Below are 13,943 nucleotides of genomic sequence, written 5' to 3' on the forward strand. Positions count from 1 at the left end.
TAGGCCAAATATTTTACATTATTATGGAATAGCACACTCGCTTAATGAGTGGTTAAACACGATAAATATTGAAGTAAACGAGAGAAAAATTCATGCAATACTTCCTTTTAACATAAGTATCTTTTTTGAATCAAAAAAAGGTTCAAAGGACATGTACAACATATTGAATGAAAAATATATTACATTTGCTGCAAAGGAAAAATGGGAGAACCATCTTAATATGACTGGTATTAACTGGAAAAAAATACACACTTCGTGTACAAAAATTTGGTAAAAGCACTAAGCTTATCTGGTTCCAATATAGAATTATCCATAAAATTTTGGGAACTAATTCACTACTTTACAAGATGAAAATAAATAGTAACAACATGTGTACATTTTGTAAAGAAGGACCAGAGACCATAGAACATTTATTTTGGAGCTGTCCGATAGTCGCCAGTCTCTGGCATGCACTAAACATTTGGATTTTTGAAATGACAAATATTGAACTGCCTTTGAATATTATGATTATTTTATTTGGTATCTTAGAAAATGTTAAATTGAATTTTGTTAAAAATAAGATTATTCTTTTTTCAAAATACTACATTTACCGAACAAAACTACAAGAAGTTTTGCCAAATTTAAATGCTTTAAAAAACTATTTAAAGGAACACTTGAATTTAGAAAAATACATTTCATTTAAAAACCTTTCTGTAGGAGAATATAACAAATACTGGAGTCCCTGGGCCCCTATCATAGAATAAATAATAAATGTTAAAATTTGATTGAAACACCACTTATGCATATCGCAGGAACAAGTAAGACTTCAATGTTATAAGATATTTATTTATTTTCAAGCTACTATTGTACCATCATATATATTCAATTGTTGTTTTATTATCTAATACTTCTTTTGTGTGAACATGCCATTCTGTACACCTTTGTTCATACATGTTGTGCTAGTCTATTTGTTACAATAAAGAAAATGCATTATAAAAAAAACACAACACACAAATCAATCGATGAGATACAAAAGTGGGAGTCCTGACAATAATACTAAAGAATGTCTTATTTTATATAGAAGCTTAGATACCTAGATGATCTTCAAACTCATATGATCCGGCCTATTAATGTTGAGAATACCGCGGGTGTTAAGACGTCGCGTTTTACCGTTATGTATCTAGGATTGACGTCAGTGTAGGACGTAGCCTTAGCAGCTCTTATATATATGAATTAAACGTCAAACTGTATGGTTTTATTGTTTTCTGTATACGATTATAAAAGTTAGCCTCGAGAGTTAATAACCATACGAGCATATACATATATGCATCGACAATAGACGTATTCTCGGACCATACACGTATAATCATATGGTCATGGCAATAGGCGAAGCTTTAATAAATCTGTAAAAAAAAGATTTGGTAGGCAACATTTGGTGAAGGTTTCAAAGCATCTATAAACAAGAATACTTTTATACTGCAAATAGTTGTGTTTATTTCCTAAGTATAGTAGCACTAGCTGCTATAATTTGTTCAATGTCAATTTCATCATGGATCGTTTTTCCACAATCAGAGGTTCATTAAGGGTTGAAAATAAGTTTGAAATTACCTTTACAATTTAAATAGGTCTCAATGTATTAATTCAAGTTGCAGTATAAACCCAATATTAGGTCCATTTCAGAAAAATATATTTTTTTGTGTATTCGGTGCAAAACTGTTGAAAGGCTCGATAGAAACTTACCCTTCCCCAGTTTCTCAGCCTCATACAAAAAAATATATTTGTCTGACATTGACCTACTATTGTATATTTATCTGATATCTACAGCATGATAATATCAAGATGTGGCGTGTCACAAAATCAGCTACTTCCTGTTTGTCGATAGTTTGAAATTTTACAACACTCATTGTTCCTATAAACCTAAGTGAGACCTTTCTTGGCTTCTTTGAAAAGAAATTATATTATATTTGTAAGGATCTAGATAACGTGAAATGTAGTGTGTAATCACTTTATGTAACGGTCTTGAAGTCACTTCCTTTTTGTAGATAGTTTTGAAAGCTTTGGCATATCATAACCTGTATTTGTCTTGTAAAAGTTATTTAAGCGTGCTATACAATTGTCATCAATAACTGTTCGTTTGTTTTTTCGCCCTTGTCAAAATGACACAAATCAATGAAATCGACATACACAAAACTATACAATAGTTACCAATACAAAAACTGTGCTACATATTTTGAACAAGCGCAGCGACGTTAAGGGCGTTTCGAAAAAAATCCCATTTTATACACAGGAAAAAACATGTTGAACTCAAAGTGAGTTTTTTTTGCCTATATGCCAAAAATGCACGTTAAAAGCGTAAACAGAGGGAAAATATCTTTTCTGAATTTCATTCCAAACTTTTATTTATAGAAAAATAAAAATACATTGGTGTCACGTGACTTCAAACTGAAAGTAATGACATTTCCCAAATAAGTCAAAAGGGCAGGTGCAAGATGAAATCGGATCGCCCTGGTTTTGGGCTCCCTGTGATCGGGATAACTTAGTTTACTGGAAAAGTGCTGTGCCTAGTTTGATAGCAGAGGTTTTGTAAATAAAAAACAATAAAACGTGGAGATTTTTTTTGATTTATCGACTTTTTGGCACTTCAGGTTCTGAAATTTCCTTTAAACGAACGCTATATAACTAGGCACAGCACTTTTTGAAAAATTTGAAATGTCGCCGTTCTACCAATACCAGAATCGAGTAGGTTGGTATAGCTCTTGCACCTGCCCTTTTGAATTTATTTAACATGTCGTAGCATTATTGTCTTGAAATGCGAGAGAGAAACGTTTGAATGACACGGCGGAAGTCGGATCGGCTGACGGAAACACTAAGTGTTTTTTTTTGTACTCGCCGTCAAGCGTTTCATAATAAGCCTACGTCTTGTTGGGGCAGATAAACACATATTCTGTTATTGCTTGCTTAATTTATTGAAGTTCCTAATTCATAATTGTTTCTATTTCAGAGAATATTTAATTGTGATAGGCAGGACTTTCATAAAATAGAAATTTACATCTTGCATTCCATCTCTGATTTCATCTCTTGTGCAAATGGCAGAGGTGCCACCGTGGGATTTAGATGGGCTCTGAACCCTTGTGTGTGAACAAATTTATGGTTAGTGTGAAGTCGTTATGTCGCACTTAATTAATAACTTCCATTATTGTTGGGACACGCACCCCCATTTTTTGTCCAAATCCGGAATCCACATCTCGGGTCCTAGTGATGATCTCATTTTGCAAGTGCAAGTATATTAGGAACTATTATCATTTTAATGAAAAAAGTGGGTTTTTTACAAACTTTGTACCAAAATTCATGATTTATTTTTGCTCTTTGTCATTGATAATATTAAATTAATAAACATAAACTCCTACCTGCATATAAATATTCAGATTTACTAGTTGAATATCTCCTGTTACTCAAGTGTGCCTGGAATCAATTTGTAAAACATGATATGGAGGTCTTTTTGAATTTATTCTGTAGGGACAATGTGATTTTTTGGCATCACTGAATATGAATTTTCACCAGGGCAGTATTTTGTATGGCTTGCTTTTTTTTTTAATGATCTCCCTAGTGAATTTCTACATTTTCTTGGACAGAATCTTCCTTTTCATTCCATCTTAAAAAGCAATATTTTACTAATTCTAACAGTCTTTAAATACAGTTACTGGTAACTTTTTTTCTGACCTCCCATTATTAATTTAATTCTGGTTGGATTATTCAAAAGCTCACAAAAGCATTAACAATTCTGTTTTCCTCGAATGAGTAAGTTTGAATATTTGCACAAACGTATACCTTTTTGGGAGTACTATTAAAGGATTAGAAGCTATGGCATTGAGTATCTGATACTTAAAAAAATATTCCTTGAGCACTCATGGTTTCAATGTATATGCATACAGTGAACACAATGAATTACTAAAGTAAATTTTCATCGCATCTGTGAAAAAATCAACTTTGATTAGTTTCAGATACATGCGCATGCACTTATGTAACTATGATTCAATCAGCTGCCTTGAGCGACACATACAGCTACATGTATACATTAGCCATAATTTTTCAACCTTATACATTGTAGTATATATTTGTACCAAGAAGTTGGAAACAGTGACCCATTTGTTCTGCCGCTGATTTCATATTAAATTCCTGCCTAACAGCAGGCTAGTGTCAACCAATACAAACGGACAGCCAAGAAAAAACTAAAAGTGCTTACGTCTCATTCAGCACAATCAATATTTTTTTTTCATTATCAAGTGCCATTATATTTTAAAGTTCATATTAAACATGATAAAATCAGAAAACTGATTTCCCCATCACCTGCTGAGATATATTGGAGGCTACGTATACTGAATGGTACTTCTTTTCTGTCAGAATAAAAGAAATTTTATGTACCAGTACATGTACATAACAATTTTTTGTTCTTCCCTCTCCAGGAATACATGTATATAATTTACATTATATTTATATATTATATATAATTTTTCATTGTTGAAGGCCGTACGATTACCTAAAATTGTTAATTTCTGTGTCATTTTGGTCTCTTGTGGAGAGTTGTCTCATTGGCAATCATACCACATCTTCTTTTTATGTACATGTATATATAATATACACATACAGAAATCTGACACTAAATTAATCACAGTTCTTACAAAAGTTTCAGGTGAATGAATCATGACAAAGGGGACAGGACAAAATAGTCCGCATGGAAATTAAAATGACAACCATGTATGAATGCTTACATACATGTATAAAACTACTGCCTACCATGCCTACCATGCCTACCAAATGTATCATTGACAAGGGTACAATCAGTGGTTAATCTTACAAATGTCATGATGTACCTGACCAAATCACAAACATGACAAAAAGTAAAATTACTTAATTGTTAATCAAAACTTCATTGACAATTATACCACATGCTTTAAATCAAATTCTAGCTGTATTACAAAAATATGCATGGAATTTCAAAATAGAAGAAAGCAATTTCTGTCTGTGTTGGGGTCATGCTGTGTCACTGCCATACATCACATCTCATGCAAAATATGCTATATATAAGAATCTTTAGTCTTCTAATACTGTGAATATTCCATCAAGTTTTCAAGTTTATATTATCATGATAACTATAATGTATATCCTTCAAATAGACTCAAAATGTGCGAATAAATTTATTCCCAAGATAATAATAATTTATATTAAACAATGCCAGGACAATAAACATGGTAAATGTGAGATTTATTATTGCAGTTACAGAAAATCCTGGATACAAATAATGCATTGTAATACCATCATTTAAATAAATTTATATTTTTTTTATGCCAAACATTTACAATTATCATGATTATATAAATAACCAATTTTATTTTAGACAAAATGCAAGAACACGGAGAAATGAAAACATTGCATTTTCTGATTTCCAAGTACATGTATAAACAATGCAAGCTACATTTGTGTACATGTACATGAGATACACATCTACATGTACAATACATATATACATGTATGTGCAAAATGGCAAAGAAAATACCCATAATTATTTTGTTCAAAATTAAACATTATGTGGCTGTTATACATATGTTTTGCTCATTATTGAAGCCCAACATCAATATCATATGTCTTTAAGATGAACAACAACTGCATGATTACAACACTGTTTTATGCTTTTGAACTTTTTGTAAACCCAGGCCTGTATTCAGTGTTTATATGAAATGAAATTGAAAAATTATAAATCATGATTAAATATGATTTTCTTGTTCTCTCATGTCTCTGCAGGTGGCCAATATATATATATACAACTATTTTTTCCCTGATGGAGATTTGTTTCATTGGCAATAAAAAAAAATTCATATGTCATATTCTTTCTTTTATACATGTAATTACATGTGCATGTACATGTATTATTTGCAACTCAAACTAGTGGTGCATCAGTGAATTTTATGCCTACATGCATATATATCTATATTGCATGTATATCTGTAGGTAGGATTTATGTTTATATCAAATAACTCTATCTTATAATTACTCCCTGTCATGCCTGTAATTGCCAAAAAAATAAACTAAACACTCATATTGAAGTCTTATAAATCAATATATTTCCTTCTTTCAAATTCATCTGAATATCATACATGTCATATATTTATCTTTAGATCTCTTATAAACTACTTGGTTAGTCATTGCAGATTTTTCAAATATTTCACGAAAGAAACCACAAATTAAATCCATGAAACTGTTGCAACACATTTTTCACGAGGATGAAAAAGAAGCTAAACTGTTCACTTAAATATTCCTCTGTTTCACTGCATCAAAACACTAAACTCCAATTCAATTGGGTCTTGAAACAGCAAATGCTTCTGCTTAGTACATGATATACATGATATAGAATTGCTGTCTTTTTTCTACTTCTCATTGAAATATTTGGTGGCTTTCCAAACAAATTTTCATCAGATTTTCAGTATTAAATGGTCATCATGGTCATGATGAGTTATAAATAAGTTACTTTCTTCTGCTGTCTCGGTGCAGGTGATCATCATTGCTGAAATATGAAAATATAATGTATATATTAAATGAAATGTTTAACATTATAGTTATGATTAAATATTAAAGTATTAAAAAGTAAGTGCAAACATATTTCTTCAAGAAGTTACTGTTAAAATGCAAACAACATATAAATTCCCTGGTCTTTATTTAATAACATGAATAATAAAATTGAGAAAGGAAATGGCTGTTAAAGCCACAACAACCCGACAATAGAGCAGACAACAGCCGAAGGCCACCAATTGGTCTTCAATGTAGCTAGAAATATCATTATACATTTGAACAAGGATGTTATTTTTAACACACATTTTAATAAGGTGCACTACTTTGATAAAACTTATATTTATTGATTTCAGAAAGTGAGTTCCATTATTGCAATTTACAAAATGCAAATTTGCCATATAAAAACATTATAATAATTTCTGAATTTACATTGATACATTAATATTCTCACAATGTAAGAAAACAGAAATTTATTTGCACAAATTAAAAAACAGGCTCACTAACATTCAGTAGTTGTCTTTTGTTTATGTAATTTATATGTTTTTCTTGTTTTCTTTATATAGATTAGACTGTTATACTTGGTTTTCCTGTAAGAATGGTTTTACACTAGTAATTTTGGGGCCCTTTATACTTAAGGTTTGGTGTGAGCCAAGCTTCCGTGTTGAAGGCCGTACGTTGACATATCATGGTTTACTTTTATAAATTGTTATTTGGATGGAGAGTTGTCTCATTGGCACTCACACCACATCTTCCTATGTCTATAGACTATTAACCCCTCCACATTCTGTATGCATGTGCCTGTTATTTAGGAGATAACTGTATTGTATTTTAAGCTCCGACGGCATCAATTGGGGATTTGATGGTCGCAAATTAAGTTTACTGGCGACGCGTTAGCGGAGACAGTAAACAGGTATTTGCGACCATCAAATCCCCAATTGATGCCTTCGGAGCTTAAAATACAATATTGTTATCTCCATTCTAATGAAACTGACAGAAAACAACGTTAAAACATGTATTTAAAATCTGGCATATGCCGTCTGCGCTTGCGCGTACGTCCCATAGCATCAATTATCAATTGAAGCCATGTAAGAAAGTGACGTTATCCAATCAAAATGAACGTTACAAATGTTGTTGCATTAGAATCAGTAGTTGTCGTGTGTTGCTGTGTTACATATTAGACTGTTAGTTTTCTCCTTTGAATTGCTGAAAATTTCATTTGCAATTTAGGGGCCATTTGTAGTGGAATATATGCAGAATGGCCTTTGCTCATTGTTGAAAGGCCATACAGTGACCTATAACTGTAGTTGTTAATTTTGGTGTCATTTGGACACTTGAGGAGAGTTGTCTCATTGTACATGTTGTACAAAAGTTAGCTGATTGCAGGATAAAACAATTTACCTGTCTATAAAAATAAAACTCCAATTTCAACATGTTCATGCATGTTCAAAGCATCACTCTATTTTTTTCATCAAACCTGGAATGGCATACTGTATCTTGAAATCAACAGGTAAGCTGAAAAAAGGTAATCATTTAATAACAAACAGATACTTTTTTAAATAAGGAACATAAACATGTGTATAATGATACAAATAATTGTTAAATAAAGAAATAACATCTGCCACATGCACACAACCCTTATTTGATCGCAGGATTTCCTTCATAGATACATGTATAATGCCTATTTTTTCCTGGATTTCTAGAATTGCTGCATGCTATGCAAAATAGAGACCCGCCTGCTTGGTTAGTAGTACTTAGTACCTATATCAACTGTACGATGATACACGGTGATAACAAGCCCAAAAAAAAAATACATGTACATGTATATGTCTGTTTACAGTTACTGGACTGACCATAATTTGAGCACTGACCAAAAGCCATTTTATTCCTGTCGTAAAGTGAAAAATTTATAAAACTCGTGTCAAAAGCGAAGTAAGGGTTGCCAATAAATTTAATATATTGCCTGATACATCCCAATATTCACAATTGTGAATATGACAGCTGTTCTAAGGAAACTTGCAACTCGTGTAATGAAATAAAAACTTCGCCCCCATGTTTTCCAACCAATAACCAAGGGAAATCAATCATTAAAAAAAAATGAAACTCGGCCCATGGACAAAAATACTAAAATTCCGACCTGCATGTACATTATATATATTGATGATGTATATGTAAGAATGTAACTTTAAACAGACATACTGACATATATTTGTTTTGGCCATACAAGTATGGTCTGACATTTTAGCTCTTCTTTATGTCTTAAATAAATTTTCATGATTAACTAGCTAGAAATGCTGAAAGCACTGCCCATAATAGCCAGCCCCCCTCAAAAATAATATAAATCTAAAACAAACACCTGAATCTCTGTGAGCTACTGCTCACTAATAATATCCCCATACCCTTAAAGTATAAGGTTAACAGAAAGTTGTTGAGTGATGAATCTGAAAAAGCATCACACAGTATAGCTGACTTGTACAAGTACATGAATAAACCCTGAAGCCAAATTTCAGAAATCCTTGTAACATTCCTGCAAACAGTGCTACGAAAAATATTCATTGGACAGACTGACCTTAGGATGTAGACAGAAGTAAAACAGTATGTTCCAACTTTTTTAAAGACTAAAAGTGGTGCCAGGAGTATATTGTACATGTACAAATAATATAAAAAAAAATGCCAACAGTGGCACAATTCATGGATAATTTTTTAAATTATATTAAAATCCCATAAAGGGAATGAGTAAAATCTAGAATATTCATTGAATAAAAAAAAATGTAAGGGATCTAACATGTATATTACATTTCAGCAAAGTTTCATGAAAATTTGTTCAAGCGGTTTAAAATCATTATTTGAAAAACACGATAATTTCGACCCTCTATTATGAATAATGTCCCTATACATGTAGTACTAAAAAATAAGATGTATATATAAATTATATGTAAATTGGGAATAAAATTGAGAACGGAAATGGGAAATGTCACCAATGGACAGTGGCAGATCCAGTTATTTTAAAAAGGGGGGTTCCTAATTACCCATGACCAAAAAAAAAGGGGGGGTTATCTGTGTTCCTGATGCCTGGTTTGTTTAACTGTTACAAATGAACACTTTCGTGTTGTATTTTTTTGGTCTCAGCGGCATGTGGTAGACTTACTTTCAGAGCAATAAGAATATGAGACCCCTTAATCTACGGGTTCCTACAAAGCAATTGCTTTCTCTGTTAAGAATAAACAACTTTCTTGCAACCAGGCTCCCAAAGAAAATTTTATAACTGGGTCCCTTCTGTTTACCGGGTATCGGGAGGGTTCGCCCTGATAACATGTTCGCCCTAGGTTTGTTCGCACTGAGTTTGTTCGCCCTATATTCATTTATGATATGTATATGTTACATCAATGAATGGAATATATATATATTAAAATTTATGTATACATGTATCTATTAAAAGTTAAATACAGAATATTTGCCAAAATTTATATTAATTAAATAAAATTCTTGACTGCATTGTTACACTTTATTTCATAATTACTTTTAATTACTTTTGATTGAATTTTGATTGTTGATTAGGTGTCTTTTGAAACCTTTGATATCCCTGATTGTTATATAAATTGTCTTTGGTGGATTATCTTGTAGTCCTGAAATGTACCGGCTGAAACATATAACCTAGTCGAGCAGCTAGCTTTAGACAAGTTTAAACATGAAGCATCGTAAATATTCTGCGAAATTGTAGACTGACTTCAATACATTCAATTATATACACACTACGCAGCAAAAAAATAAAATCAGGGCGAACGGACTTGGGGCAAACAGGTATTAGGGCGAACAGAAATTAGGGCCATGCAACCAGAATCAGGGCGGATGGACCCCGGTTCTGTTTACTGGGATAAAGCTTAATACATGTAACACGAAATCTCGGGCTTAAAAAAAACAAAATCTGGAGGTCCCGAATTCGAAAAAAGAATTCCCGAATCCTGAAATCCCAAATTATCTTAAAAACACTTGATCCTGGAGTCCAGATAAAGGTCCTATCCCCCTTATAATTATTTGGACTAGGGCTGAGACTATTGTAACTGTTATAAAAGTAGTCTCAGAATAGGGGGAGGGATACAACATGTGTCAAGCTCCAGATAACATGTTTCAGGTTCCTTTTGAGCAAGTATGTATGTGCAGCCCATGTGCTCCAAAAAATAGCTCCACGAATAATGGCACGATATCATAATTAGAGCAATATATACCCAGGCAGGCAGCTAGCTACCTGCGAAACGAAAATTAGAAACGAATTTCGGGGTAAAAGGTGAGAATGGGCCCTTGGTATAATGCAGGTAACTTGTTTCATTCGATATATTGTTCATTTATTGACGAGACTCAACCAATAACTTAAATTTCAGCTATTTGTTGTAGTCTTGTTTTGTTTTGACCACGTGTATATCATGCTTGCCCTCATTGAACTCGTTTTTATCTAATAATATACAGTTTTTCGCCCTCTGGAGCGAATGAGAAACACAACAAGCAACATATGTTTCATAATAAATACATGTCTTGTGGCTCACACTTACTTTTTCGGTTAGATTTTCTTATAGAAGTGAAAATAATTTTAGCTGCAAATTTCTTTCCATTCTGCAAGCTGCAAACATCTATTTGACGTCGATCGTCTTCTCATTGGTTGATCCGCGGGGTCCAAAAGGGTCCAAAAGCCGACAATATCGCCTTGAAAAACAGCTATTGTAACTGTTTCCATAATAATCCAAGCACAAACATACAATATTTGTATTTCGATAAATAAATTACATCATATTTATAGTCGTTTTTAGTTAACAGGCATGTATGTAATTTGATTTCATACATTTTCATCGATAGACGCAGCCTCCGCCATTGATGAATATATGAATACATAATGAGGTCCTTACGGGGTTATCTGCCCCTGCAAATATCTTAAGTAAATCGCCTTAACATCGCTGCGAGTGAGAGGGCGACGAATAAGTCATTTTCAAAAAGAGAGACTTAAGAGAAGAGGCATAACACATTAAGAAAAAAACCTGCTGACAAGTCATTTAACTCCGAACTTTCTGAAAATAGGAAGGACGATTTTGTAACACCTGTCACCTAATTTAAGTACAACCACACTAAGAACACTTAGACATGTAGCTAATGCTTCAGATATTTTCTTTTGTGAATAACACGATTGTAATCGATCTGTCTAAAGAAATTTCTTCCTTGAAAGATCGCACAAACTATCCTACTTGTATCAAATGTCATAGATAACTATCGCTTTTTATTGTATTTTATTAACTGTACCCATATGTTAATAACTAATGTTTAGTTAAATGCTATGACAATTGTTTAAACAATTCATTCTGAAATTGGAAAAACCAAAACCGTATTCCATAAATATATTAAACAAAAGAACATTACTTGTCAGAAATTTAAAAGAAAATGTAATGAGCTAAAACAGATCATATTTTTGGATGATTAAGACTTTCTGAAACTGTTCTTTTGAAAACGATTTTTAAAATATGTCACTAATCTTAAATAGTCAAAGTTGTCAAGGACCAAACAATAAAAACTTGAACGGTACAATGGAGTTAATGAAACAAATATTTTCTATTATCAATACCATGACTTTAATCGTTCTATTTAGGGAAATGTTTTTCTTGAAACATACCTATCCTACAGATTCAAATGTTATAGCTGAGTATTGCTTAGGTTGTATTGTTGTAACTGTACCTATATTTCTTATTATTTATGTTGTTTTTTTCAAGCTATGACAGTTTAAATATGTTAAGCAATGACTATTATTTAAACCTTTACATTCTGAAAACCAAACAGAAGGCGATTTGGGGTATGCTTATATTACAAAGATACAAAATAATGAATCAATTAAACAAGTAATGTTAATAATTTATTATAAAATGCAAATGAAATAATCTGAAGTAGACTATGCTTTACTAAACTATTTTTCAGTTTGGATTCTGATACATGTATTTATATAAACAAAAAAGTATGTTGCTCGCATGCTATCTCCTATTCTTCAATCTAATTATTAAACATATAGCTAAAACTATTATTAAAGACAAACGTTTGACCAAATTAGAGGACAACAAATAAATCATTTATTTAAGAAGAGAGACAAAGCAGGAGGGCCATAACACATTTTTGTAAAAACAAAACCAATCTAGTCATCAACCATAGAACTTTATATAAGCAGGACAGACAACTAATTAACACATGTCACATAACTTTAAAATAGTACAGTTGACAGCGAATAAACATGCAATTATTGGAACTATAGTTAATGATACAATTTTTATTTTATTAATAACATGATTCTTATCATTCTGTCTAAAGAAATGTTCTTCTTGAAAGATCTTGCAATCATACTTATCCTAGTGGCAGCAAAAATCATAGCGTAATATCACTTTGATTGATCTATAATCTGTATCCATATTATAATTTTTTTATGATAAGGAAAGATTTTTTATTAGGTCTGCAGCTTGCTAATGTAAAGATGAAGCCTTTAATCCAGTTTTTTTATAACGCTTTTACCCACTACCTGTTAATCGATAGTTTGAAATAAAACAGCAGTCATTGTACAAAGAACTCTTTGTTAAACATTTTCGTCTTTTATTCTTAACCGAATAATCTTATATTTGTAGTAGACCTCAATAATATTTTGTTTGTAAAAAGAAGCCAAAGAAATCAAAGGGACATTCAAACGCATAGGTTCATGGAAGAGCCTACACGAACGCTTTAGCACTTATAATTATCGGACATAGAAATAACTTTAATTGTACTATTCAGAATCGAAATTATTGATGCACTATCGCTCGGGAAAAAATAATCACGAATATAATGCCTACCTATGTTAAAACTACAATAAAGTATAGCTTGCGTCAATTATTTCTTAAGTAACAATTATTTCTTAAGTAACAATTATTCAGAATGATTTAAGCATATGTAACGATGCTGTTTGTACCTTTTTTGTACAAATAAGTATAAAAAAGGCCGGAGGAGGAGGGGATTTTATTATATGTTATTTTATTGCAATTGTTCTGTTTATATGATATATCCAAGTGCCGAACTGCATTTTATAAAATGACGTTGTTTAAGATATATTTGAAAGACATTCAAAAAACAAGGCTATGTTTTTTAACAAGAACATAGCCAGTTTACTTCAGACAGCTCTTTATAATTTCAAAACTGAATATCATGCATGTGCAATTTGTACCTGCGTTGTCAACGACGTCTTGGAAAAATCCGGCATAGCTAAAACTTGTCATCCATTCCGTACGTCGGTTCGACAGAACTTTGTTAGACACCTCTTGTCAAAGTTATCAAGCTTTTATAAAAACAAGAAGACTGCTGATAATGTTTAGATGTAGCGTATACGATTTCACGTCAACTCGTACAGCTAC

The 13,943-nt window shown here is 32.0% G+C and overlaps 1 long non-coding RNA gene across 1 annotated transcript; it reads right to left on the reverse strand.

Annotated features, from left to right (window-relative positions):
• Window positions 1-5,934: 5,934 nt before the first annotated feature.
• On the reverse strand, window positions 5,935-11,433 carry LOC134694896 (uncharacterized). The gene is made up of 3 exons (XR_010102644.1): window positions 11,088-11,433; window positions 7,942-8,055; window positions 5,935-6,538 (listed from the first exon to the last, which is right to left on the reverse strand). It is a non-coding gene; the product is annotated as an uncharacterized LOC134694896 (long non-coding RNA).
• Window positions 11,434-13,943: the final 2,510 nt, after the last annotated feature.

The sequence above is a fragment of the Mytilus trossulus genome, chromosome 13, assembly GCF_036588685.1.
Source record: "Mytilus trossulus isolate FHL-02 chromosome 13, PNRI_Mtr1.1.1.hap1, whole genome shotgun sequence".
Lineage (NCBI taxonomy): Eukaryota > Metazoa > Mollusca > Bivalvia > Mytilida > Mytilidae > Mytilus > Mytilus trossulus.